At 42.7% G+C, this 24,415-nt stretch overlaps 1 pseudogene; it reads left to right on the top strand.

Moving 5' to 3' along the window:
- Positions 1 to 12,273: 12,273 nt before the first annotated feature.
- Positions 12,274 to 23,079, top strand: LOC133073124 (histone-lysine N-methyltransferase PRDM9-like; annotated as a pseudogene).
- The last annotated feature ends 1,336 nt before the right edge of the window (positions 23,080 to 24,415 follow it).

The raw sequence follows: 24,415 nt of genomic DNA, 5'->3' as shown, positions 1-24,415 counted from the left end.
AATATGTTAAAAGATAAATTCAGCAAAAAAAAAAAAAACTACACAAAAATCAATTTTTTTCTATACATGAATAACAAACCATCAAAAAGAATAAGAAAACAATCCTATTCACAATTCAAGAAAAAAAAAAAAAACCAGGAATAAATTTAACCAAAGACATAAAAGACCTATGATTAGAAAACTATAGGGCTTTGATAAAGATATTGAGAACAGAAAAAAAAAATATCCTATACTCATGTATCAGGAAAAATATTTTTAAAATATTTTCTACTGAGCCCAAGAGCCTAGAAGCCCATGCTCCACAGCAAGAGAGGCTACTTCCAAGGGAAGCCCACATATTGTAACTAGCAGTAGCCCCACGACCACAACTAATAAAAGCCCATGCACAACAAAGACCCAGTGCAGCCAAAAATAAAAATAAAACAAAAAATAACTTTTAATAAAAGTCTATCAACAAAAGAAAAAATAATGTGGACTTTATAAAATTAAAAATTTCTACTCTATGGAAGACCTTATTCAGAAAACCAAAAGACAAAGCACATATTGTATGTATTCTGTTACTTCAGTCATGTCTGACTCTTTGTGACCCTATGAACTATAACCTGCCAGGCTCCTCTGTCCATGGGATTCTCCAGCCACGAATACTGGAGTGGGTTGCCACACCCTCCTCCAGGGGATCCTCCCAGCCAAGGGGTCAAACCCACATCTCCTATGTCTCCTGCATTTGCAAGTGGGTTCTTTACCACTAGTGCCATTTTCAAAACACATATCTGAAAAAGGATCTGACTTGAATTATACTAAACAACCTCTTTAAAATTTGGTAAAGATTTAAATACACACCTGGCCAAAGAAGATAGTAAATAAGCATAAAGAGTACACTCAAGATGCTGGTGGAATGCATGTACAGTCAACTTTGGAAGACAGTTTGGCACTTTTCTCCAAATCTAAACAGTCTCACCTCAGGATCCAAGAAGTATACCTCTTGTATTCAGACAACTGCTTTGCAAAACTATGAAATAAAAACTAGTATCAAGTAGCATAATAATTAAAAACTTAAAGATATCAGGATGTCCTTCCATAGATGCATTCATAAGTAAATTAGGACACAGACATGTCAAGGGGAGCACAATACAGCACACCCAAAATATGCACATTTGACAAAAGGATTACTTTGGACTGATTAATTTTAAAAAACAGCAGCACCAGGAGAATCTTGGAAAACCAAGTAGAAATGCCATTTTATGAAGCAGATTTACATTTACTAAGGATATCTCCATCTGTAAGGGTGTGTCCCTCTCTGGGACAGGAACTGGATGATGATAAATATCAAGAAAAGCTTGTCTAAGCTGGATGTTAGTCTGCAAAACCGCCATACCCTTATTTACCCTTATTTACTGTGATTCACCTTATAAGTAAATTCCCTTACATGTCTTCTTCCATTCCCTAACCTCCTTCTTTCATTCTTAGTTGATGAAAGTGTTTAAGGTAAAGTCTTGGACCATTTCTTGGACCAGTCTTGGAATACAAAAGTCAAGAGATACCAAGAGTAACAGGCAAACTTGGCCTTGGAGTACAAAATAAAGCAGGGCAAAGGCTAACAGAGTTTTGCCAGGAGAACACACTGGTCATAGCAAACACCCTCTTCCAACAACACAAGAGAAGACTCTACATATGACCCACATATGACTCTACATATATGACCTACATCAAATCCCTTATGATTATCCAGTGGAAGTGACAAATAGATTTAAGGCATTAGATCTGATAGACAGAATGCCTGAAGAACTATGAATAGAGATTCATGACATTGTACATGAGGCAATGATCAAGACCACCCCCAAGAAGAAGAAATGGAAAAAGGCAAAATGGTTGTCTGAGGAGGTTTTACAAATAGCTGAGGAAAGCAGAGAAGCTAAAGGCAAAGGAGAAAGGAAAGATATACCCATTTGAATGCAGAGTTCCAAAGAATAGCAAGGAAAGATAAGAAAGCCTTCCTCAGTGATCAATGCAAAGAAATAGAGGAAAACAACAGAATGGGAAAGACTAGAGATCTCTTCAAGAAAATAAGAGATAGCAAGGGAACATTTTGTGCAAAAAATGGGCACAACAAAGGACAGAAGTGGTATGGACCTAGCAGAAGCAGAAGATATTAAGAAGAGGTGGCAAGAATACACAGAAGAACTATACAAAAAAGATCTTCATGACCCGGATAACCACAATGGTGTGACCACTCACCTAGAGCCAGACATCCTGGAATGCAATTCATGGGGGCCTTAGGAGGCATAACTACAAACAAACTTGTGGGGGGTGATGCAATTCCAATTGAGCTTTTTCAAATCCTAAACGATGATGCTATGAAAGTGCTGCCCTCTATGTGCCAGCAAATTTGGAAAACTCAGCAGTGGCCACGGGACTAAAAAACATCAGTTTTCATTCCAATCCCAAAGAAGGGCAATGCCAAAGAATGTTCAAACTACCACACAAATTGCACTCATCTCACACACTAGCAAAGTAATGCTCAAAATTCTCTAAGCCAGGCTTAAACAGTACGTGAACCATGAATGTACAGATGATCAAGCTGGATTTAGAAAAGGCAGAGGAACCAGAGATCTAATTGCCAACATCTGCTGGATCATAGAAAAAAATAACAGAATTCCAGAAAAATATCTACTTCTGCTTTGTTGATTATTCCAAAGCCTTTGACTGTGTAGATCACAACAAACTGTGGAAAATTCTTAAAGAGATTGGAATACCAGACCACCTGACCTGCCTCCTGAGAAATCTGTATGGAGGTCAAGAAGCAACAGTTAGAATCAGACAAGGAACAAGGGACTGGTTCCAAATTGGGAAAGGAGTACATCAAGACTGTATATTGCTACCCTGTTTATTTAATTTATATGCAGAGTACATCATGTGAAATTCTGGGCTGGATGAAAGACAAGCTGAAATCAAGATTGCTTGGAGAAATATCAATAACCTCAGATACACAGATGACACAACCCTTATGGCAGAAAGTGAAGAACAACTGAAGAGCCTCTTGATGAAAGTGAAAGAGAAGAGTGAAAAAGGCTTAAAACTCAACATTCAAAAAACTAAGATCATGTCATCTGGTCCCATCACTTCATGGCAAATAGATGGGGAAACAATGGAAACAGTGAGAGACTTTATTTTCTTAGGCTCCAAAATCACTGCAGATGGTGACTGCAGCCATGAAATTCAAAGACACTTGCTCCTTGGAAGAAAAGCTATGACCAACCTAGACAGCATATTAAAAAGCAGAGACATTACTTTGCCAATAAAGGTCCATCTAGTCAAAGCTATGGTTTTTCCAGTAGTCATGTATGGATGTGAGACTATAAAGAAAGCTGAGCACTGAAGAATTGATTCTTTTGAACTGTGGTGTTGGAGAAGACTCTTGAGAGCCCCTTGGACTGCAAGGAGATCCAACCAGTCCATCCTAAAGGAAATCAGTCCTGAGTATTCATTGGAAGGACAGATGCTAAAGCTGAAACTCCAACACACTGGCCACATGATGGGAAGAATTGACTCATTTGAAAAAACCCTGATGCTGGGAAAGATTGACAGCAGGAGAAGGGGACGAGAGAGGATGAGATGGTTGGATGGCATCACTGACTCAATGGACATTAGTTTGAGCCAGCTCTGGGAGTTGGTGATGGACAGGGAAGCCTGGTGTGCTGCAGTCCATGTGGTTGTAAACAGTTGGTCTCGACTGTGTGATTGAACTGAACTGAACTTGCACCATTTTAGGAAGTGAGTCAGTGTTCCCAGGTATCTTTCAAGTATACACGAATGCACGGCATATATTAAAACTCTGATTTTTTTTCTCCAATTCATCTCCCTTTCGTTATGAGGATCTCATAAACAACATCAAAAGGTAGAGAGAAAATTATCTTTACTCTCATATAATGCAACACAATAGTATTCAGAGATACAAAGGAATGAACCACCAACCCATTTATAGAAAAAGCATGAATCTAACACTTACATTACTAAGTGAAGGAATCCGGCCTCAAGTGCTACACACTGTACAAACTTATAAGACATTCTAGAAAAGGCAAAACAGACATAATAAACAGTTTATGGATATGTGGCTGAAATATTTCACATGGTATTGTAGTGACGAATACCTGCCACTGTGAATTTGTCTGAGCACACGGATTTTTGTTTTTAGAACCCAACAAGTAAATTATTACCTATTCACATTCATTTATTTATTCCATTCAAATACTGGAATGCAGAATTTAACAAAGAATCTGACTGAGAAATGTATGAAAAACTTCAGGACTTCCCTGGTGGTCCAGTGGTTAAGACTCCACGTTGCCAATGCAGGAAAGGTGGGTTCAATTCCTGGTCAGGGACCTAAAGTCCCACATGCCATATATCATAGCCAAGAGATTTTTTTTTTAAAGAAGAAAAAGAAAAAAACCCACTCTTAGTGGTAGGACAAAATGAGCTGACTGAAGATCACTGTGGAAATGAATGGAATCTGCAGGCCAAAGGCAAAATGTACCATGCATAAACAATGGACTCTGTAAGTTCTTTCCTATGGGAGGTTGTAGCTAACAGGTCTGAAACTACTGTATCAGTCATTGAATGGAACAAGCACTGAATTTGATAAATGAAAAGTAGTGGAAGCCAGATTTCTTACCACTGGAGTGGGAAGTTACAGGCAGACAAAGAGAGATGGTTACAATCCCTGTGTCATAACAGATCAGGTTGGAGACATCATTATAAACTAGCCTAATACAGAAACACATAGCTCCCTGTGAAAATCTTCATAACTGTGTGTATGCATAGTCTGAGATATATGCATATGTATTTTCATGCATTGTCTACTAAGAATAGTAAGTTCCCACATGCAAGTTTTTACTACCATTCTCTAATAAAAAGGAATAAGGGTTCTTTAAATATGTGGCTGATACTAGGACTGAGACAGTAAATATGTAAAGCAAGATAATCTTAAAATATGAGAAAGAAGTACCAAAAAACCCCATGAAAGCTGAATTATGTAAAATAAAAACAAGAGAGCATAGAAAAAGCTCTCAATAGCCAAAGCAAGAATAAACTAAGCAGTCTAAGAACATAGTGCTGGATTATAACCAAAAGTTTAAAATAATTTTCATGTGTCCAAACTGTTTTTTTTTTTAAAGAGTTACATAGGTTTTATGAGTAGTGTTGAATAAAAATCGCTATGCAGAAAGATTCTATACAATTGATACAGACACTCAGCTGTCCATCAAGTATGTGAAGCTAACTTCCCTCTCCTCAAGTGTGGGTCCAAAATTATGACTTCCTCCTTAATAAGGCACACAGGATGGACATGGGGAAAATCAATAATAAAGACAAATAACAAATGTTGGCAAAAATGTACAGAAATTAGAACTCCAACTTTACTTGTGGAGATGTAAAACAGTGCAATTAATGTGTGTAAAACTTCAGCATTTTCTCAAAAATATAAAAATGTAATTATCATATGTTTTGGAAGCTCCACTCCTAGACATACATACAAAGAATTTAAAACAGATGTTCAAATATTAAGTTGTACACCAATATTCATAGCAGCACTGTTCTCAACAACCCAAGGTAAAAACAATGAAAATTTCCACCAACAGGTGAATTAATAAGCAAAATAAGGTAGATTCATCCATAAGATGCATTACTCTGCCATATAAAGGCATACAGTAATATATGCCATATAGTAAAATAGAGCCACAGCTGCAGGAAACAATAGGGGGCTCCTCAAAAATGAACACAGAGTTAACATAGAGCCCATCAATTTCAGTCCAGGGAATACACCCAAAATATTTAAAACCAAGAACTGGAACAGATATGTGTATCCCATATTCACAGAAGCATTATTCACAGTAGCCAAAAGATGGAAGCAACACAAGCGTTCAACAGATAAATGGATAAGCACAGTGTAGTATTAACACAATGGAATATGATTCAACCTTCAAAAACAAGATAACTGTCACACATGCTCTAATGTGAATGAACCTTCAAGTCATTATGTGAAGTGAAAAAAGGCCAACACAAAAGGAAAAGTGCTCTATGATTCCACCAGTACGAGATATCCAAATAAGACAAATTCCAAGTAGACTAAGGTAGCCAGGGATTGAGGGTGGTGAGTGTTTAATGGTTAGAGTGTCACTTTGGGAAAAAGAAAAGAGTCTGGAGACAAATGGTGAGGATATTTTTACAACCTGAGTGGAGTTGATGCTATAGAAGTACATACTTAAAATGACTCAAATGATAAATAGTATATGTTTGTAATCACAATTAAAAAATGATACAGGTTATAACATGGAAAAGCACTGAAAAAATCCTCAGTGAAAGAAGACACACAGAAAAAGCCATGCAGATCATAGTCATCTTGTCACTTTAAATCCACAAAATTTTTTGACAAGAGGGAAAGCCGCAGTGGTGGTCCCAGAAAAAGAAAACTGCATTAGAATGGAGAAAGACATTTGCACAAAGTTTGGGCAGCTGATGCAAGTTGAAGTGGTCTTATGGATAGGATTGTAATGTGGACACCATAACTATCCCCCATTTGGGGGTTATGGGCTGGTCCCCTGGGAAAGCAACCCTGTTTTGGGTAAAACACATTGCATTTTTCTATGTGAATATAGGAAACTTTGTACCTCTATTGAAACTTGAAGTTTTTGAGATTTTACTAGAAATTTTCAGTACAACCATGTAAGTCACATGCCAGAAAATCAGAGATGGCACCAAACATTACAAAAGAGTCCAAGACTTAACCAGACCAAATTCAACTAAAGTAGTGATGCTAATTGCCTCGTAGTAGTCCACATGGTATTAAAAGTCACCGTAGGAAGAGTAGCCACCATGCCTTGGGTGCTGAGGATGGCCCTGATGGAACTGAAACTGTGAGATGTCTGAATTCTAGTTTTTCATGTAACACTTCACCAAAGCAGCTGTCAGAACTATAGAGTGAATTCAGGGACTTCCCTGCAAGTCCAGTGGTGAAGATTCTGCACATCCACTGCAGGGGGGTCTGGGTTTGATCATAGGTCAGGGAACTAAGATCCAACATGCTGAGTTGCATGGCCAAAAAAATAAATCAGTAGAACTGCAAGATCATGTGTGATTCTCTACACTAATAATGAACTACCAGAAAGAGAAATTAAGAAAACAGTCCCCGTCCAATTGCATCCCCCCAAAACTAGAAATTTAACCAAGGACTTGAAAGAGCTGCAAGCTAAAAACTGCAAGACACAGTGCTCAATTAAACTGAACAGATATGAAAAGACATCCCATGCTCATGGGTGACAATACCATTAAAATCTCCATTCTAACCAAAGTAACATACACATTCATGCAATCACTACCAACATCTCATTGACATATTTCACAGAAACAAAAATAATGTTAACATCCGTGTGGAACCACAAAGGACCCAGAAGAGCCAAAGTGACCCTGAGAAAGGAGAACAGGCTGGCAGCACCTCCATCCCTGACTTCAATCTGCATTAGGCACCTAAAGGCACCACAAGACGTGTGGAATTGTATCAGAAACAGGCAGAGATACCAGAGAGCCCAGAAATAAATCTACAGGTTCACAGTAATCAATTTACAAGAAAGGAGCTAAGAACATACATCCAGGAAAGGACAGTCCCCTCAATAAGCCATGCTGGGAAAAATGGACACCACACAACAAGGAACAACACTGGACACCATTCTGTACCACAGACAAAAACTGACTAAAAACCCACAACTTTCCACATCAAGCCCTAACTGTCCTGGGTCCTCTGAAGATAGACACTCAGCAACAGCCATACACAGAAAGCTTCTTCCCAATTTTCCTCACCTTTTCCTTCAGCGGCACCACCTCCCTGCAGGTCCTGAGGAAACCAGGCTCGTGTCAAACTGAACTGAACCCCACAATGTCCCAAAGCCAAAGCCCTAATGGGTCCTGAGGGGCCAGACTCCCATCACCCTGGATTGAACCCCAAAATGTATCAAAGCTGAAAACCCAGTGGGTCCCAAGAAGACCAGACTCCCATCAGCTTAAGCTGAACCCCACAATGTCCCAAAGCTGAAGCCCCAGTGGGTCCTCAGTGGCCAGACTCCCAACTCCCTGAACTGAACCCCACAATGTCCCAAAGCTGAAATCCCAGTGGGTCCTGAAAAGACCAGACTCCTGTCAGCCTGAACTGAACCCCACAAAGTCCCAGAGCTGAAGCACCAGCAGGTTCTGAGGAGACCAGACTCCCATCAGCCTGAACTAACCCCACAATGTCCCAAAGCCAAAGTCATAATGGGTCCTGGGGGGCCAGACTCCCATCACCCTGGATTGAACACCACAATGTCCCAAAGCTGAAGCCCCAGTGGGTCCTCAATGGCCAGATTCCCATATCCCTCAACTGAACCCCATAAAGTCCCAGAGCTGAAGCACCAGCAGGTCCTGAGGAGACCAGACACCCACTCAGCCTGAACTAACCCCACAATGTCCCAAAGCCAAAACACCACTGTGTCCTGAGGAGACCCATCTCCTGTCAGCCTGAAGTGAACCCCACAATGTCCCAAAGCCAAAACCTGAGCAGGTCCTGAGGAGACCAGACTTCTTGTCTTCCTGAACTGAATCCCACAACGTCCCAAATCTGAAATCCCAGTGGGTTCTGAGGAGACCAGACTCCTGTCAGCAGCCACACACAGCCAAGTACTCAGTCAGAGCGGGATTTCCGCTTGGGGTGGGGGTGGGTCAGGGAGGCGGGCTCCTCGCTCCCTGCCAGCCAATGAGAACTGCAGGTCAAGCTTCCCTCACTCGCGCAGGCACAGCTAAGTGGAGACTCCGCCCCTCAGGGCAGTTCTGCTAGTTTCATTAAACTATGGAAATTCAAACTGAAATATTGCCAATATCCAAAACTTCTCCAAAATAGTTAAGGAATAATTAACTCGAAACTCTATAGAATGAAATGTAGTCACCAAATTCACTCAAATTTATTAACAGATATTTAAATTTTGAAACTATCAAAATTGTGAAGATAAACTTAGAAAATATACATGCCCCTGGGTTTGGCCTGTATATCATGAGCTTTGAGTTTTAACACACAAGCTGTCAGTCCACAAAAGAAAAATATTGTGGACTTTATAGAAATAAAGATGTCTATTCTGAAAGAACTCATTCAGAAAATCAAAATACAAGCCACAAACTGGGAGAAAAATATTTGAAAAATTCATATCTGTTACAAGATTTGGACACAAAATAGACAAAGACCTCTTGAACAACCTTATAAACAATAAGTAAAGATCTAAACAGACACCCAGCCAAACAAAGTTATACACATAGTATAAAACAGAAACACGCTCAACATATACACCATTAGGGAATTAAAAATTAGTGTCATGAGCTATCACACTATACAGTTGAAGCTTGGAGTCTCCCACAGCCCAAAACCCTTAATGAACATGCCTGTAAAGTTAACGTGTTAGTCACTTACTTCTGTCTGACTCTTTGCAACCCCATGGACCACCAGGCTCCTCTGTCCATGGGATACTCCAGGCAAGAATACGAGAGTGGACTGCCATGCCCTCCTCTGGGGATCTTCCCCACTTAGGGATTGAACCCGGGTCTTCTGCTATGGGCAGACTGTTGACAGTCTGAGCCACCATGAAAGCCTGAACACGCCTGTACCCATAGATTAAAGTTCCCCAACTTTGCAGTTTAGAGAGATACTGCTCTGAAAAGCTGCGTGGTGTTCTCCATGGTTCTGCAAGTAATACACTTTTCCTTCCCATCAGCTTTGGCTGGGTTGTATCTTCTGACTCAACACCCACCAAGAGGTAAACTCACTTTCCTGGTAACACTTCTCTGTCCAGACTCGCAACCACCACTTGATACTAATTTTACAGTCAGTTGTTTTGCTTCCAATACATGGAAATCACATTATTTTTCTGTGAGCAAATCTAGCTAAGGGCCAGAAACAGTGTCCCTAATTTCACCTTGTGAAGCCAGTAGGTGTCAAGCAAACTCAGCTCTGTGGCTCCATCCAGTTCGATGCCTCGTTTTACAGAAAACACGTGCAAGGCTTTGAGGTTTTCTTTATACCTCATTTCTGAAGGCTTTTAATACCTACAATAATTATACAAATGACTCATCAGTGCCACTTCTACTTTGAGGTTTAAAATCCTCCAAGTTTTTTCTAACATACTTACTCCATGCCTTGCATTTAAATCTTTGACCATACGTTGTTTATCCTGTGTCTCATCAGAATTTACTTACACAATTTTCCCCTGAATAATGCAGTACTCATCACATAGAGTTCTTGCCAAAACTGGATTTGGCAAGGTAGGGCACAGGTGGGCCTAGGAGAAAGTCCAGGAGCACGACTACACTCTGGTGGAGCCGAGATTCTAGTTGAGGGCACTGGAAGGAAACATCCAACCTGAGGACAACCCGCTCACTTGAGGATCCAGGCCTAAGAGGCCATGCCTGAAAACAAGCAAAGAAAACAGCCAAGATGCGCCTGCGCACTGGAGCTACTTGACAGACACGCCCTCAGAGCAGCCAATCCCTGAGCGGTGGGGCGGGGCCTCCATCGCGCTCCGCACCCTCCCAGCGCCTATTGGCCAGACTGCCTTGGTGGCAAGGCCGATTGGTCGCTCGTGCCTGACAGGGTACTGGCGGGCTGCTGGCCCTTCACTTCGCCTCAGCGCGGGAGGACTGGACGTCCCCGAGCTACTAGCGCACCCCAGGCCGGGTTGGGCAGCGTCGCAGGACAGCGGCGAGACTGACGAGAACGCACCCTGCACAACCCTCATAAACCCTTACGTGACGACTTCAAATTCCAGGGTGAGAGGCCCCAAATCACGTCAGCTTTGAGGAACCTGAGTCCTAATCTGAAGGAAGCTAGCGTCTCGTCAGCTTCAGGGACTACAAGTCCCTTCACCCACAGAAACACCGAATCCCCTGGTGCTGCGACCCTCAAATACCTAGAGTAACCCCAGTTCCCCTCAGCCTGAGGCACCCTAAAAATACCACCCGCAGAGACACCAAATTTCCTTAACCTCGGAGACCCTGAATACCTCAGCCTGGGAGTTCTTAAAGCTCTTCATCCTCAAGACCCCAATTGTCCTGCCTGTCGGAGACCTAAAGCGCCTTAGTAAGAAACCCCTGATTTCCTCAGCCTGAAAGATGCCAAGTTCTCTCACCCTGCACATTCTACATCAGCCAAAAGATCCCAGGTCCCCTCTGCCTGAGGACCCCAGTTCCTTCAGCCCGTGGGACCCAGATCTCCTCAAGCCAATTGACCTGTTCCTTAGATATAGAATCCACGTTATGCCCAGATTTTTCTGAGTCCCCAGGCGGAGATCCTCAAAACCTTTCTTGGAGAAATAATTCCTCTCCTACACTGGAACAGAGCCCTGATTTCAGCCTGACCCCAGTCCAGCACTTAGGGGCTTCCAGGTCTCCTCAGGAATCCCTGTGTCACCCACAGAAATCTCCCTCCCAGTGCCTTTCCTTGGAGGGGCTGAATTGTAGGGGATCCAAAGAAACCAAATCTAGTTCACATTAGGCTGGTCTGTCATAGCTAGTCAGGATCCCTCCATCCCACCAATACCCTCACCCCGACTTACCCCTCACCTTCCTTCCCTGGACACTCCACCCAAAGAAGACAAACCAGGCTCTGGACAGTGGTCTGGGCTATCTCAGCACCTTCTTCTTCCACAGGCACCTTGGCCTTGAGCACTCCAATGGCCATGAGGCCGAACAGGTCTCCAGAGGAGAGCACTGAGGGAGATGCCAAGAGAACAGAGTGGAAGCCCACGGTGAGAGGTGGAGGTGGCAAAGCTGGGCTCTAAGCCAACTCTATAGGAAGGACATGGCGCTGGTCCCTGAAGCACCACAGACTGCTTGCCTGGGCAGCTGAGTGAACGTCTCTGTGACCGTACACAGGATGGGCATGCCTGGTCCTGTCTGAGATGGTGGGGAGGAGTGGGACAAAATAGGACACTAGATCCGTCAACTGCTTTGTGTCCAGAGAGAGTTAGGAAAATGCCCAGTGTTTGTTCAGTTAAGCAGGACACAGTCAGGAAGGAAAGTCTTAATCTCTGTCTCACAGAGACCATCCAGTAGCTTCAGGCTACTCCCTGCACAAAAGGTGGAGGAGAAGGCCCAGCTCTAAGGTCTGACTTAGATTAGTAAATCACTGATGAAATCTATTATTTTCCTTAGGCCAAAGATGCTTTCAAAGACATCTCCGTATACTTCTCCAAGGAAGAATGGGAAGAGATGGGAGAATGGGAAAAAATCCGTTATAGGAATGTGAAAAGGAACTATGAAGTGCTGATTGCTATAGGTAACAGGAAGTGCTGGGTGCCTGTGAGCCTGGGAAACATGAAACAGGTCTTCACCCTCAGTGTTCACTTGGCCTGCTCTTAGGTGGCTTCATCTGCTCACAGTTCCCTTTTTTGTGGAGACTAAACTGCAGGAAATGTTTACAGTTCTGTACCAGAGGGAGGTTGACCCTGCAGTGCAGAGCTCACCTCTTGCCTTGTTCTAGATTCCCCCAGCCCATCCTACTGGTTTCCCTGACTTTGTGACACTTTCCATTGCTTCTGTGCTTTGTTCCTCCTTCTTAGGACAAATATTTTGCTTCTTTCCAGGTTTCAGAGCCACTCAACCAACTTTCATGCATCACCGCAGGCAGGTCATCAAACCCCAGGTAGATGACACTGAGGATTCTGATGAAGAATGGACACCAAGGCAGCAAGGTGAGGGGCCAGGAGGATTTAGAGGTGTCTTTCTGAAACCAGCCTGGGCTTAGGTCTCAACTACATCTCAGCCATTAGCAAAGAAAACATAATTTTCAGCGTTCCAAAGTGGTTGTGGCTGAATATTGACATCAGCCTGAATGAAGATGAATGTATAAGTTTTCCAGTGTAATTCTCAAAAGTTTTATGTTTAAAATTTATAATTCTTTTTAAAAAGAATTATTTTTGCTAAACATTCTTAGTGAAAGGCAGTTAAAGAAACCTTAGAAATAAATTCACCAAAGAGATTTAATACTAATCTCATAATTGGTTATTGGATTAAATCTCTTAGAAGAGGAAATGATTAACATATTATGTCAAGATACATTATTTATGTATGTATATAAAACAACACATGATCTTGTTACCCTAAGGTGAAACTAATTCTTTGTTTTAATTCTGGGAAAGGGTTTGAGAGAACTATTTATTCTCCCTGATCTTTCCCACATTTCACTGACCAGAAACAGCATCAGGTAAATAAAATGAAGTACACTCATTGTAAAATAGAAGTGAGCAGCTCACTTCCTCTTCTAACTGCTCAGACAGTTTAGACGAGTTAATATTCTAGATTGGAGAAAACAGTTTAGATAGTTCTATGATTCTCCATCTATGAATTTCTGTTCTCCCAAATTTTTTAAAATTATTTATTTATTTTTGGCTGCACTGGGTCTTTGTTGCTGTGCACAGGCTTTCTCTGGTTGCGGTGAGTGGCTTCTCATTGCAGAGCACATGCAGGCTCAGTAGTTTGTGACACACAGGCTTAGTTGCCCCGCAGAAAGTGGAATCTTCCTGGACCAGCAATCGAACCTGTGTCCTCTGCATCGGCAGGCAGATTCTCATCCACTGTGCCACCAGGGAAGTCCCTCTGTTCCCTTAGGTTATTAAAACTAGTGAAAGGGACATGAAAACAAACATTTGGTTGTCTGCAAAGGTTTTTACATGAAGAGAGATTCTTCATAGGGAATATATATATGTCACGTTTCACCATACCTCTGCACATCTTAATTTACCTTCTTAACAATTTCTGAGTGTATGGTACACTCTTGCTAACTATGTACACATTAGTGTTAGTGGCCATAGTGTTCATCACTCCATCGTGTCCAAGTCTTTGCGTACCCATGGACTGTAGCCTGCCAGGCTCCTCTGCCCATGGGATTCTCCAGGCAAGAATACTGGAGTGGGTTGCCATTTCTTGCTCCAGGTGATCTTCCCAATCCAGGGATCAAAGCTGCGTCTGTTGCATCTCCTGCATTACAGGCAATTCTTTACCACTGAGCCACCGGGCATATATATACACATTGCTCTACAACAAATCTGTAGAACTTTTCCATCTTGCGTGACTGAAGCCCTAACCCACTGAGTAACAATTCTCCAATCCTTCCTCCTCATAGCCCTTGGCAACCACGATTATATTTTCTGTGTTCATGGATTTAGATTAATTTAGATACCTCATAGAAGTGGAATCAGGCAATATTTGTCTTTTTTGGATTGGTTCATTTCACTTAGCATATCATCAAGACTCATCCCTGATGTAGCATAGGACAGAATTCTTTTTTAAGGCTTAAAAACATTCCATTGTGTGCGTGTGTATATAACAGATATAAGATATATCTTATATATAATTTTTATCTGTTTATCCACCAAAGAGCATTTAGATTGCTTCCACATCTTGCCAACTGGGAATAATGCTGCAATGACCATAGATGTGCACACTATTTATTCAAGATCTTGCTTTCAATTTTTTATGGAAATATACTCTTGAGTTGGATTGCTAGACCATACAGCTGAGGAAACTCCATACTGTTTTCTATAAAGCTTGCAACATTTTACATTTCCAACAATAGTGTATAAGGGTTCCAATTTCTCCATATCCTTACCAAACTTGCTATTATCTTCTTATTCATGTTGCTTATCAAAGAAGGTTTCAATTTGTATTTCCCTATTAATTAGTAATATTGATCATCTTTTCATATGTTTGTTGGCCATTTGTGTATCTTCTTTGGAGAAATGTCTATTGAATTCCTTTTTCCACTGTGTTAGTCAGCTCAGACTGCCATAGCAAAACAGATTGCATTCCTTAAACCACAGAAATTTGTTTTCTTACAATGCTGGAGCATGGAAGTTTGATATCAGAGTGCCATCGTGGTCAATCAGGTTCTCTTCCTGACTTACAGGTAGGCTTCATATTGGTGTATGCTTATTAACCCCTTATCAGATACATATTTGACAAACATTTTCTACTGTCCTGTAGGTGGCCTTTTCAACTCTGTTCACTGTGTCGTTTGCGGCACAGAGGTTTTAAGATTAATGCAATCTCATTTGTCTATTTTTACTTTGTTACTAATACTTATGCCCTTGGTACCATATCTAAGAAATCATTGCTGATTCAGTGTCGTGAAGCTTCACCTTTGTTTTCCTCTAAGAGTCTTATCAAGTCTTGCATTTAGGTCTTTAATCCATCCTGAGTTGATTTTTCTTCATGATGTAAGATCTTCGTTATTTTGCATATGGATATTTTGTTTCCCCAGCACCATTCCTTATAGGGATTAAACTTTCCCGTTGTCTTGACACTCTTGATGAAGATCATTAGACCATGTATACAGGAGTGTATTTCTGTTTATTTCTGGCTGTCTATTCTGTTCCATTGATTGGCATGTCTGTCTTTATGCCAACTGGCTTCCTCAGTGGCTCAGCAGGTGAAGAACCTGCCTTCAATGCAGGAGACACAGAAGATGCAGGTTCAATCCATGTGTTAAGAATATCCCCTGGAGAAGGAAATGGCAACCCCATCCAGTATTCTTGCCTGTGAAATCCCCTGGACAGAGGAGCCTGGTGGGCTACAGTCCAAAAGGTCACAAAGAGTCAAGACGACTCAGTGACTAAGCACACACTTTATGCCAAAACTACACTCTTCTGGTTCCTGTACCTTTGTAATATGTTCTGAAATCAGAGACCTCCAGCTTTGCTGTTGTTTCTAAGATTGTTTTGCCTATTTGGGGTCCCCTGATATTTGGTATTAACTGTAGGATGGATTTTCTGTATCAGAAAAAAATTCCATTGGGATTTTAATTGGAATTGCATTGAATCTTTAAATTGCTTTGGGTAGTAGGAACAGCTTAATAATATTAAGTCTCCAAATCCATAAACATGAGATGCCTTTCTATTTACTTATGTCAGATTCCTTTCAGCAATACTTTGTAGTTTTCAATGTATAAGTCTTTCATCTCCTTAAGTTTACTCCCAATTATTTCATTCTTTTTGATGCTATTATAAATAAGATTATTGGGACTTCTCTGCAGGTCCAGAGGCTAAGACTCCACACTCCCAATGCAGAAAAATTGGGTTCAGTCCCTGGTCAGGGAACTAGATCCCACATGCCGCAACAAAGACCTGGCACAAATAAATAAATAAAAATAAATTATTTTTAATTTAAATTTAGATCTTGACTATAGCTTTAAAAAAATAAAAAATAATTAGGATTGTTTTATTATTTTCCTTTTTGGAATGGTCATTGTTAATGAATGGAAAGATATTTGAATGCTGATTTTGTACCGTGCAACTTTCTGTACAGGTTTTTTTATGTGTGGGTGGAATTTTAAAGATTTTTCTGTACATAAAGTCATGTCTTCTGTGAACAGACATAATTTTACTTCTTTCTTTCCAAATGGAAGCCTTTTGTTTCCTTTTCTAACCTAATGCCCTGGCTAGGACTTCTAACATTATGGTGAATAGAAGTGTTGAGAATGGGCACCCTTGCCTCTTTATGGATCTTAGAGAAGTTTTCAGCTTTTCACTGATGACTATGATGTTAGAGGTAGACTTTTCATATATGACATTTATTATATTGAAGTCACTTCCTTCTGTTTCTACTTTGTTGAGTACTTTTGTCATGAAAGGCTAGTAAATTTATTAGATACTTTATGGGCATCAGATGAGGCACAGATGAAGTTTCATATTTCTTTTTAATTCTAAGAAAATTATGTAATGCTCCCAGTGGAAGCATGGGAGTTGATGATACAGAAATCATTTCCAATTCCTCCTTTGATAATCCTTGTCCTTGTCACTCTCTGGCTCAGAATTATGTGTCCTTAATTAGAATGCCCAGAGTTTGGAAATATTTACCAACCAAAACACTGATTCTCATCATTTTTTAGGTATACCTTCTTTGATGGCCTTCAGAGTGGAGCACAGTAAACACCAGAAGGTGAGTATTTCCCAAATCCTGTTGCAAAAATATCCTCCTCATGGATCCAGTCACAGGTGAGAATAGGAGAAAACACAGAGATCCTGGAGATGGCCGCCTTCCTTTCCTGGATCTTTAGCACACTGTCTGATATCATCACCACCTTTATAGTTAGTAAGAACAACAACCATAGTATCCTGTTCTATTGTTACATTATTTTCACAATATTTCAGACTTTAAGCATTTTATGTGAATAAACTTACTTAAACCTTAAAACAATCCTACAGTACCTATAAGTAGGTATATAACTATCACCATTATAGATCACAAAACTGAGGTAAAAAAAAATGATTGACTATATCCCCGAGATCACAGTATCACTGGTAGTGCAGTCTAATCGAAAGCACTTTTTCTAAACTCCTTACAAAATGATTAAAGCTTCCATAGTTTTATGAAGTTTATTCATACATCTTTATATCATTCATCTGAGAGATGTTTTCAACCTCAGTTCTTTTGTGCTATGCTAGGGAGGGATATGCTAAGACATCTGATTAAGAGAAGCTTAAGGACATGTTGGGCAGTTTTTAGAGCAGATGGCCCAGAAGCTTAAGGACGTGCTGGGCAGTTTGTAGAGTGGATGGTCCAGGATGAAGAAGCTTAAGGACATGCTGGGCAGTGTGTAAAGTGAACAGTCCAGGATGAAGAAGGCGACAGGATCCCTACCTCAGAGCCTCCCACTCCAATAAGAGGAAGCAACTCGCAACCCTGACAAGCCTCAGGTTTATGACTGAAAAGCAACGAATAAGAAATTAGCTGAAGGACTTCACATAGATTACCCACTTTTGAGTAGAAACCCATCATCTGGGCATCATTTCAAATGCTCATTCTTGCAGGAGGGAGTAACAGCTCCTTCCTCTGAGCTCTAATTCGGCAACTCTCCTGTTTGGAATCATGTGTTTAGCCTAACCCTGTGTTGTGAGCTTTGAGAGCCTAGCCCATACCCATTAATTCTCAAAAGTCCAGGCCCAGCTCAAAGCCCCTGAGGGACCCCTGAATGTTTTGTGAATGAGTGACTCCACATTTAAACATTCATCTAGGAGTAGGAAGGTCAAATAGTGCTGAAGATAGTATCTGTGAGCTAGACTTCAAATATACATGCAGTTGAAGGGATAAATTGATGGCAGGGATGTACACTCACATTCATACTATATTAAATAGCTCACACAACAATTTGTTGAAATGTTATTAAATTTCATGTCCACTGTAACATTTAGAATTAGCATGTATACCAATTTATGGATCAGGAAACTGAGGAGAACCAGCTACTCATACAGCCTTGTTCTAGCAGAATTGATGAGACCAGCTACTTTAATTCAAAACATTGTCTCTAAGAGGACATGGTAACCTGCAACTTTCATCTCATTTTCTTTATTGTCTAAATGTGTTTCTGCCGATTTTTTATTGTCTAAATGTGTTCTGTCTTTTCTCTTCTCAATCTCACTGCTTTGTCACCTTATTTTCCAGATGTGTTTTGTCCCCTCTGTAATTTTCCATACTTCCTCGTCCATCAAAGGACCACTAATTAACAGAAAACCCCCTGGATTTCTCTATGAGCCCTACCCTCTTCTTTCCCTGAGCTCCAGCTATTATCCCTGCCTTGCTCTCACTTTTATGCAGAAAGTTGCAGGGAAAGAACCTTAAGATATGAATTCTAGTTTTGATTTATTACCCACTTAGGTCCTTATTTTACACTCCAGTGTTCAGACCACACCTCCACCAGGTATTTCCAAGAATTGTCAAAGTATTAACTAAAGTAATGCATGTGAAAACACTTCATAAAGTCCTAAAGAACTAAAGAAATGCATGTTGTCTTTTACTCACATGGAAGAGAATGTCCAGGGCACCATTAAGTAAGGAATCTAGTTTGAAGGAATTGCCGGGAGCAGCAAAATTGCTGAAGACAAGTGGCTCCAAGCAGGCTCAGAAACCAGTGCCCCATCACAGAAAAGCAAGGACCCCTGGACAGCACCCCAGACAAAACGTCGGTAAGACAAATTTTGGGGAGTTCCTCTAATTAGTTCCTCTAATCCCTGTAGAAAAACTAATAAGCATGGTCTAGGTGTGTGGCATGGACTTTGGGTAGGCGGGGGTTTAAGCTGGACTGATCTGAGACATGAAGTTAGCACTGGGGCCTTGGGAAAATCTTATACATTTTCTGAGGTCCTGATTGCTATCTGTAAAGTGAAGATAAGGATACATAATTCATACAGTGCTTGAAAGCCTTACATTAAATGTAAAAGTCTGACACCTACAAGTAGTTCAATAAATCCAACTGTGATAAGAGGAACCATGCTTTGTTAGTGTTTATGCCCAGACTTCTGCTCAATGCCTTACTTGTCATGTGCCCTTAACATATATTTTCTGAGTAGATGTGTCAGTGAACTATTTCCTAAGTAAGAAGGTTGTGAAGTTAAACCTACTAACAGGAAGTGCAGGAAGCTATCACTGAACTGGGCATCTGTGGTCAGTGTGGAGCCTCAGTCTCCTGAACCAGTAGTTAAAGGGAAACGAAAAAAAGTATAGAGAAGGGACTTCCTGGGAGTTAAGTGGTTAAGACTCCACGCTTCCACCACAGGAGGAGTGGGTTCCATTCCTAGTCTGGGAACTAACATCCCACAAGCCATGCAGTGTGCCAAGAAATAAATAATGTAACATGAAAATTACAAAAGTAAAAGTTTGAAAAATACATGTAAGAAAGTTTTAACAAAGAGTATAGATGGACAGGTAGGAGATCTCACACTTTTTGATAAAACAGGGACTAATTCTCCAGACCCCATCAGCCTTGCTTAGCTTCTGTTCTCCATCTTAGAACTCAGAAGAAAGGAGACTGGAGTGAAGAGGTACAGTCTACAAGAAAGAAAGGGCCACATGTACCAAGAGGTCATCGAGCCCCAGGATGACGACTACCTCTGTGAGTGACCCCGCTGGCCCACTCACGGAGAAGGGGCTACGAGGTCTTGGTCCACTAACCTCACCTCACCATTTGGTCCCCCAGCCATCCCCTTCCTCTATGACTTGGGGTGCAGGATCGAGGCCAAATGCCATGAATGCCCCAGTTCTTTCTGAAGGTCGTTACGACCAGCAACTTCACTATACCTCCTCTCATCCCTGTTCTCACCTCCAGATTGTGAGGAGTGTCAGAACTTCTTCATCGACAGCTGTGCTGCCCATGGGCCCCCAACCTTTGTAAAGGACTGTGCAGTGGAAAAGGGGCATGCCAACCGCTCAGCCCTCACTCTGCCCCCTGGGTTAAGCATCAGACTGTCGGGCATCCCTGACGCTGGGCTTGGAACGGGGCATCCGATCTGCTGCTGGGCCTGCATTTTGGCCCCTATGAGGGCCAGATCACTGACGATGAAGAGGCCGCCAACAGTGGATATGCCTGGCTGGTGAGAAGCACCCGTTTCCCTGTCCTCTGGCCTCTAATCGCTTCTATGTGGTGGGGGGGTACTTCATGTCTACATGCAAGGACGCAGATGGTGATAACATGGTCAGCAATGACACAGTCAGCCCTGTGTACTGTGTGCCCTGGGCGTGAACACAGGACTTCCATCTAAAGGTCAGAGAAGAGGTGGGACCACAGTGTACAGACACTCAGGACCTCTATCTAAAGGTCAGAGGAGAGGTGGGACCACAGTGTACAGACACTCAGGACCTCTATCTAAAGGTCAGAGGAGAGGTGGGAACACCTTGGTACACACTCACAGGACCTCTATCTAAAGGTCAGAGGAGAGGTAGGAACACAGTGTACAGACACTCAGGACCTCTATCCAAAGGTCAGAGGAGAGGTGGGACACAGTGTACAGACACTCAGGACCTCTATCTAAAGGTCAGAGGAGAGGTAGGAATACAGTGTACAGACACTCAGGACCTCTATCTAAAGGTCAGAGGAGAGGTGGGAACACCTTGGTACACACTCACAGGACCTCTATCTAAAGGTCAGAGGAGAGGTGGGAACACAGTGTACACACACAGAGGACTTCCATCTAAAGGTCAGAGGAGAGGTGGGAACACTGTGGTACAGGTACACAGAAGTGACTCCTCCCTTGCGGAGCCCTTGCCTTCAATGAACCAAGAGACTCAGACTTGGAATGATGAGTAAGGAGCTTGCCATGTGGTCTGACTGGCAGTTGAATCTACGCAGGCTGAAAAGCACCAATGACTACAGAGGGAAATAGCTCTTCTCTTGCTTCCTACCAATAAAAAAGAAAAGAGGAAAGCTTGTAAGTCTTTTTCTGACACTCAGATCACCAAACGGAGAAACTGCTACAAGTATGTGGATGAAAAGGACACGTCTTGGGCCAACTGGATGAGGTGAGTGCAGTGAGTCTGCAGTGTGTAGACGTTGATACTCCCTCAATCCCATGCCCCTTTCCTTCTCAAACTAGCTCCCTCAACAGCTTTCACATCTTCTTTCCTCTTTTCCCTCCATATCATGCTCTTTCATTTCAAAAAACATTAGAAAGAAGGAAATAAAAATATGGCATGTGCCATCAAGATAGAAGTCTACATGCTGAACAAAACTGGTGAACTTGAAAACAACTTGGAGTCTAGATTCACCAGGGACACTTTAACTCACTTAATGGACACTTACCAGGCACTTTATGTTTCAGTTTAGACAGTGAACTTCGTTACTGAAGCAGATCACACAACCCATGTCCTTTTGGAGAACATACTGCAAACAGACATTAGCCTATTGATTTTAGGAACAGTAACCTTATTTTTTCTATCTTTGAGTAACTACACAGCGCCAGGATAACCTAATACAGGAGACCTTGACTCCACGTGGGCAACAACCTCCTCAGGCTTGGTTCCAGTGAGAAGTGGGCCCTGAGACCTCAGAAGGAATGGAGAGCAGGATGGCCCTGAGCAGGGCCGTTCTCTGAGGGCCTCTCCTTTCATCAGGGCAGGCAGACAGTGAACAAACTATTACTGTTCCGTGTCTCAAGCTATATCAGAGCTCTCTCTAATTTTCTGTGGGAGGGGGTAGGCAAGCAAATAGGACACTGGATACACGTGGGGAGATGGGAGAAAGCCTCAGGAGAGAAGGCAGGCTGGGGTGAGTGCTGAGGGCTGCGTGCTAGCCAAGGAGCACCAAGTCCTGTGGATGAAACAGAACTTAATTCAGAGTTTAGAGGAGCTGGAGGTCACCAGCCTCACGGACAGTCCAGGTGGAGATGAGTCTGGAACTGGGCTCTGGAAAATGGCTAATTAGGTAAGGAGAGAAAAGCATGGGAATTCACATGGCCTGGTCGAAGGTGTGAACAGAAGGTCCACATGAGGGGCAGCCTCAGAGGCAGAAGGCAAGGAGGTGGGCATGGTTGGAGAGTGGAGGGCATTCATCACCTGAGGTTTCTTTCCCTTTCCCTGCCTCAACCCCAGGTATGTGAACTGTGCCCAGGACGACGAGGAGCAGAACCTGGTGGCCTTCCAGTATCACGGGCAGATCTTCTACCGAACCTGCCAGGAGATCAGACCGGGCTGTGAGCTGCTGGTCTGGTACGGGGACGAGTATGGCCAGGACCTTGGCATCAAGTGGAACAGCAGGGGGAAGAGTGAGCTTGCGACTGGGAGAGGTGAGTGTCACCCCTCTTCCAGTACCCCACCCCATCCTGGGAGCCTCCATGGTCCAATTTCGAAGCAGAGTACAATCCAGTCCAAAGTCAGTTGAGTTGCAATTAAAATGCCTCAGAATTTGATTCTTTTCATATGATTGTTAGGAAAAATTTTTATATTAAAAATGTTAGTTCTAATTTTTAATATTTCATGCAAAATAATATGTAACATCACCTTCTGCTGAAAGGCTTAGAGCAAAAAGCGACTTTTGTATCACCTACCACTTCTCTGCCCTTTACTGTTTCTTCCTCATTTCCTCCCATTTCTAAGTGACACATGTACAGTGATGTGCATTCAGTTACTGTTCCAGTTTATTGTCATGTGAGCTCATGCTCTGTGCCAGACGGGGCTCCACGCACCGAAACAGACAGGACCACTGCCCTGGGGCAGCAGAGGCTTCATACCAAACAGGGGATGGTGCTCTGAGGAAAACCAGCGCAGGGAACGTGCCTCGGGTCAGCGTGAGCAGAGGGTGGGGTGTGGTGCGGGATGGTGCGGCAGGGTCTCTGCAGAGATAACACCTGCGGGGAAGGATTCCAGGCAGGGGAGCAGCCAGTGCCACAGCCCCGGGGTCGGGAAGAGAGGCCATGCCAGGGGTCGCGGGAGGAAGCACAGAGGGAGAGTAAGGAGGCTGGATGGGACACGGAAGCCTCAGGGCCTGTGTCCACATGCAGGCCCCAGGGGTCTTCCTGGATGACACAGAACAACCGTGAGGCTTTCAGCTGCAAGCAGCATGTTCTCTGTTCTGTGACGATGCTTTGGTTCATTTTTGGGAAGAGACAGCAGTGGGGAGTCCCTTCAGGGGTCATTCATTGCCAGACATGAGGGGAGAGTGGGCTGGCTAAAGATGTTGGGAGTGAGGGTGTGAAGAGTCTGGCTGGAGATGTATTTTTAAACAGGGCTTCCTAGTGCATGTTAAATGGACTAAGCCTGAATGAAATAAATCATGTATGAACACTGATGAGGCTTTAGAAAGGACATGCCTTTATTTTCTGATTTATGGGAAACTGAGAGAGGAGCAATTTGTGAACCAATTGGGGCAGCAGGAGCCAGAGACCTGTAGTCAGTGGGACCCGGGCCGCTCGGTCTCATCCAGTCTCAAACCCACTTCCTGCAGAGATTGGCACAAAGGCTGCTTTTTGAACAAGGAGTCACAAAGTCAGCTTTACTCACACCTGCTCTAACCACCCCCCTGTGCTGCCTCCCATACGCAGAAAGCTCTAGGCCAGGCGCCCCTAACTTAATAGACCCTTTCCCCTCACAGGGAGCCATTTAGGAGAATCCATTTAAGTCATCAACTCTTATCTCTCAGTAGGGTAAAACACCGGTGGCCACTGTGATGTGACTTTTCCGATAATTACACGCAGGGAAAGTCCATGCAGATCCATCTCTATCAGGAGAGATACTGCCTCTGATGCTGCTAGAAGGTCCCTATCTGGGTGATATGTAGAAAAGGCCCTTGACACCAGCTTCCTGGATTTCTGTAGATGTAGAGAATAAGAGTGGAATGGAAAAGTGGACCATAAAGACACACTCGATGGGAGACAAATCCTGCCCTGTCAACACTTAGATGATTAGTGGGGCAGGCCTGACCATGGCAAACCAGCTACCTGACCAGTACTTGATTGCAAGGCATGTGGGATTATTACCAAGTCCAAGCTCACTCTGCTTTCCTCACAACAGGCCAATAAATCAGAGGCAAGGTGCTGAGGCAAGGAATACGACTTTACTTGGAAAGTCAGCAGACTGAGAAGATAGCAGA

The sequence above is a fragment of the Dama dama genome, chromosome 18, assembly GCF_033118175.1.
Source record: "Dama dama isolate Ldn47 chromosome 18, ASM3311817v1, whole genome shotgun sequence".
Taxonomy (NCBI): Eukaryota; Metazoa; Chordata; class Mammalia; order Artiodactyla; family Cervidae; genus Dama; species Dama dama.
This window is presented reverse-complemented; position numbering and strand designations above follow the sequence as displayed.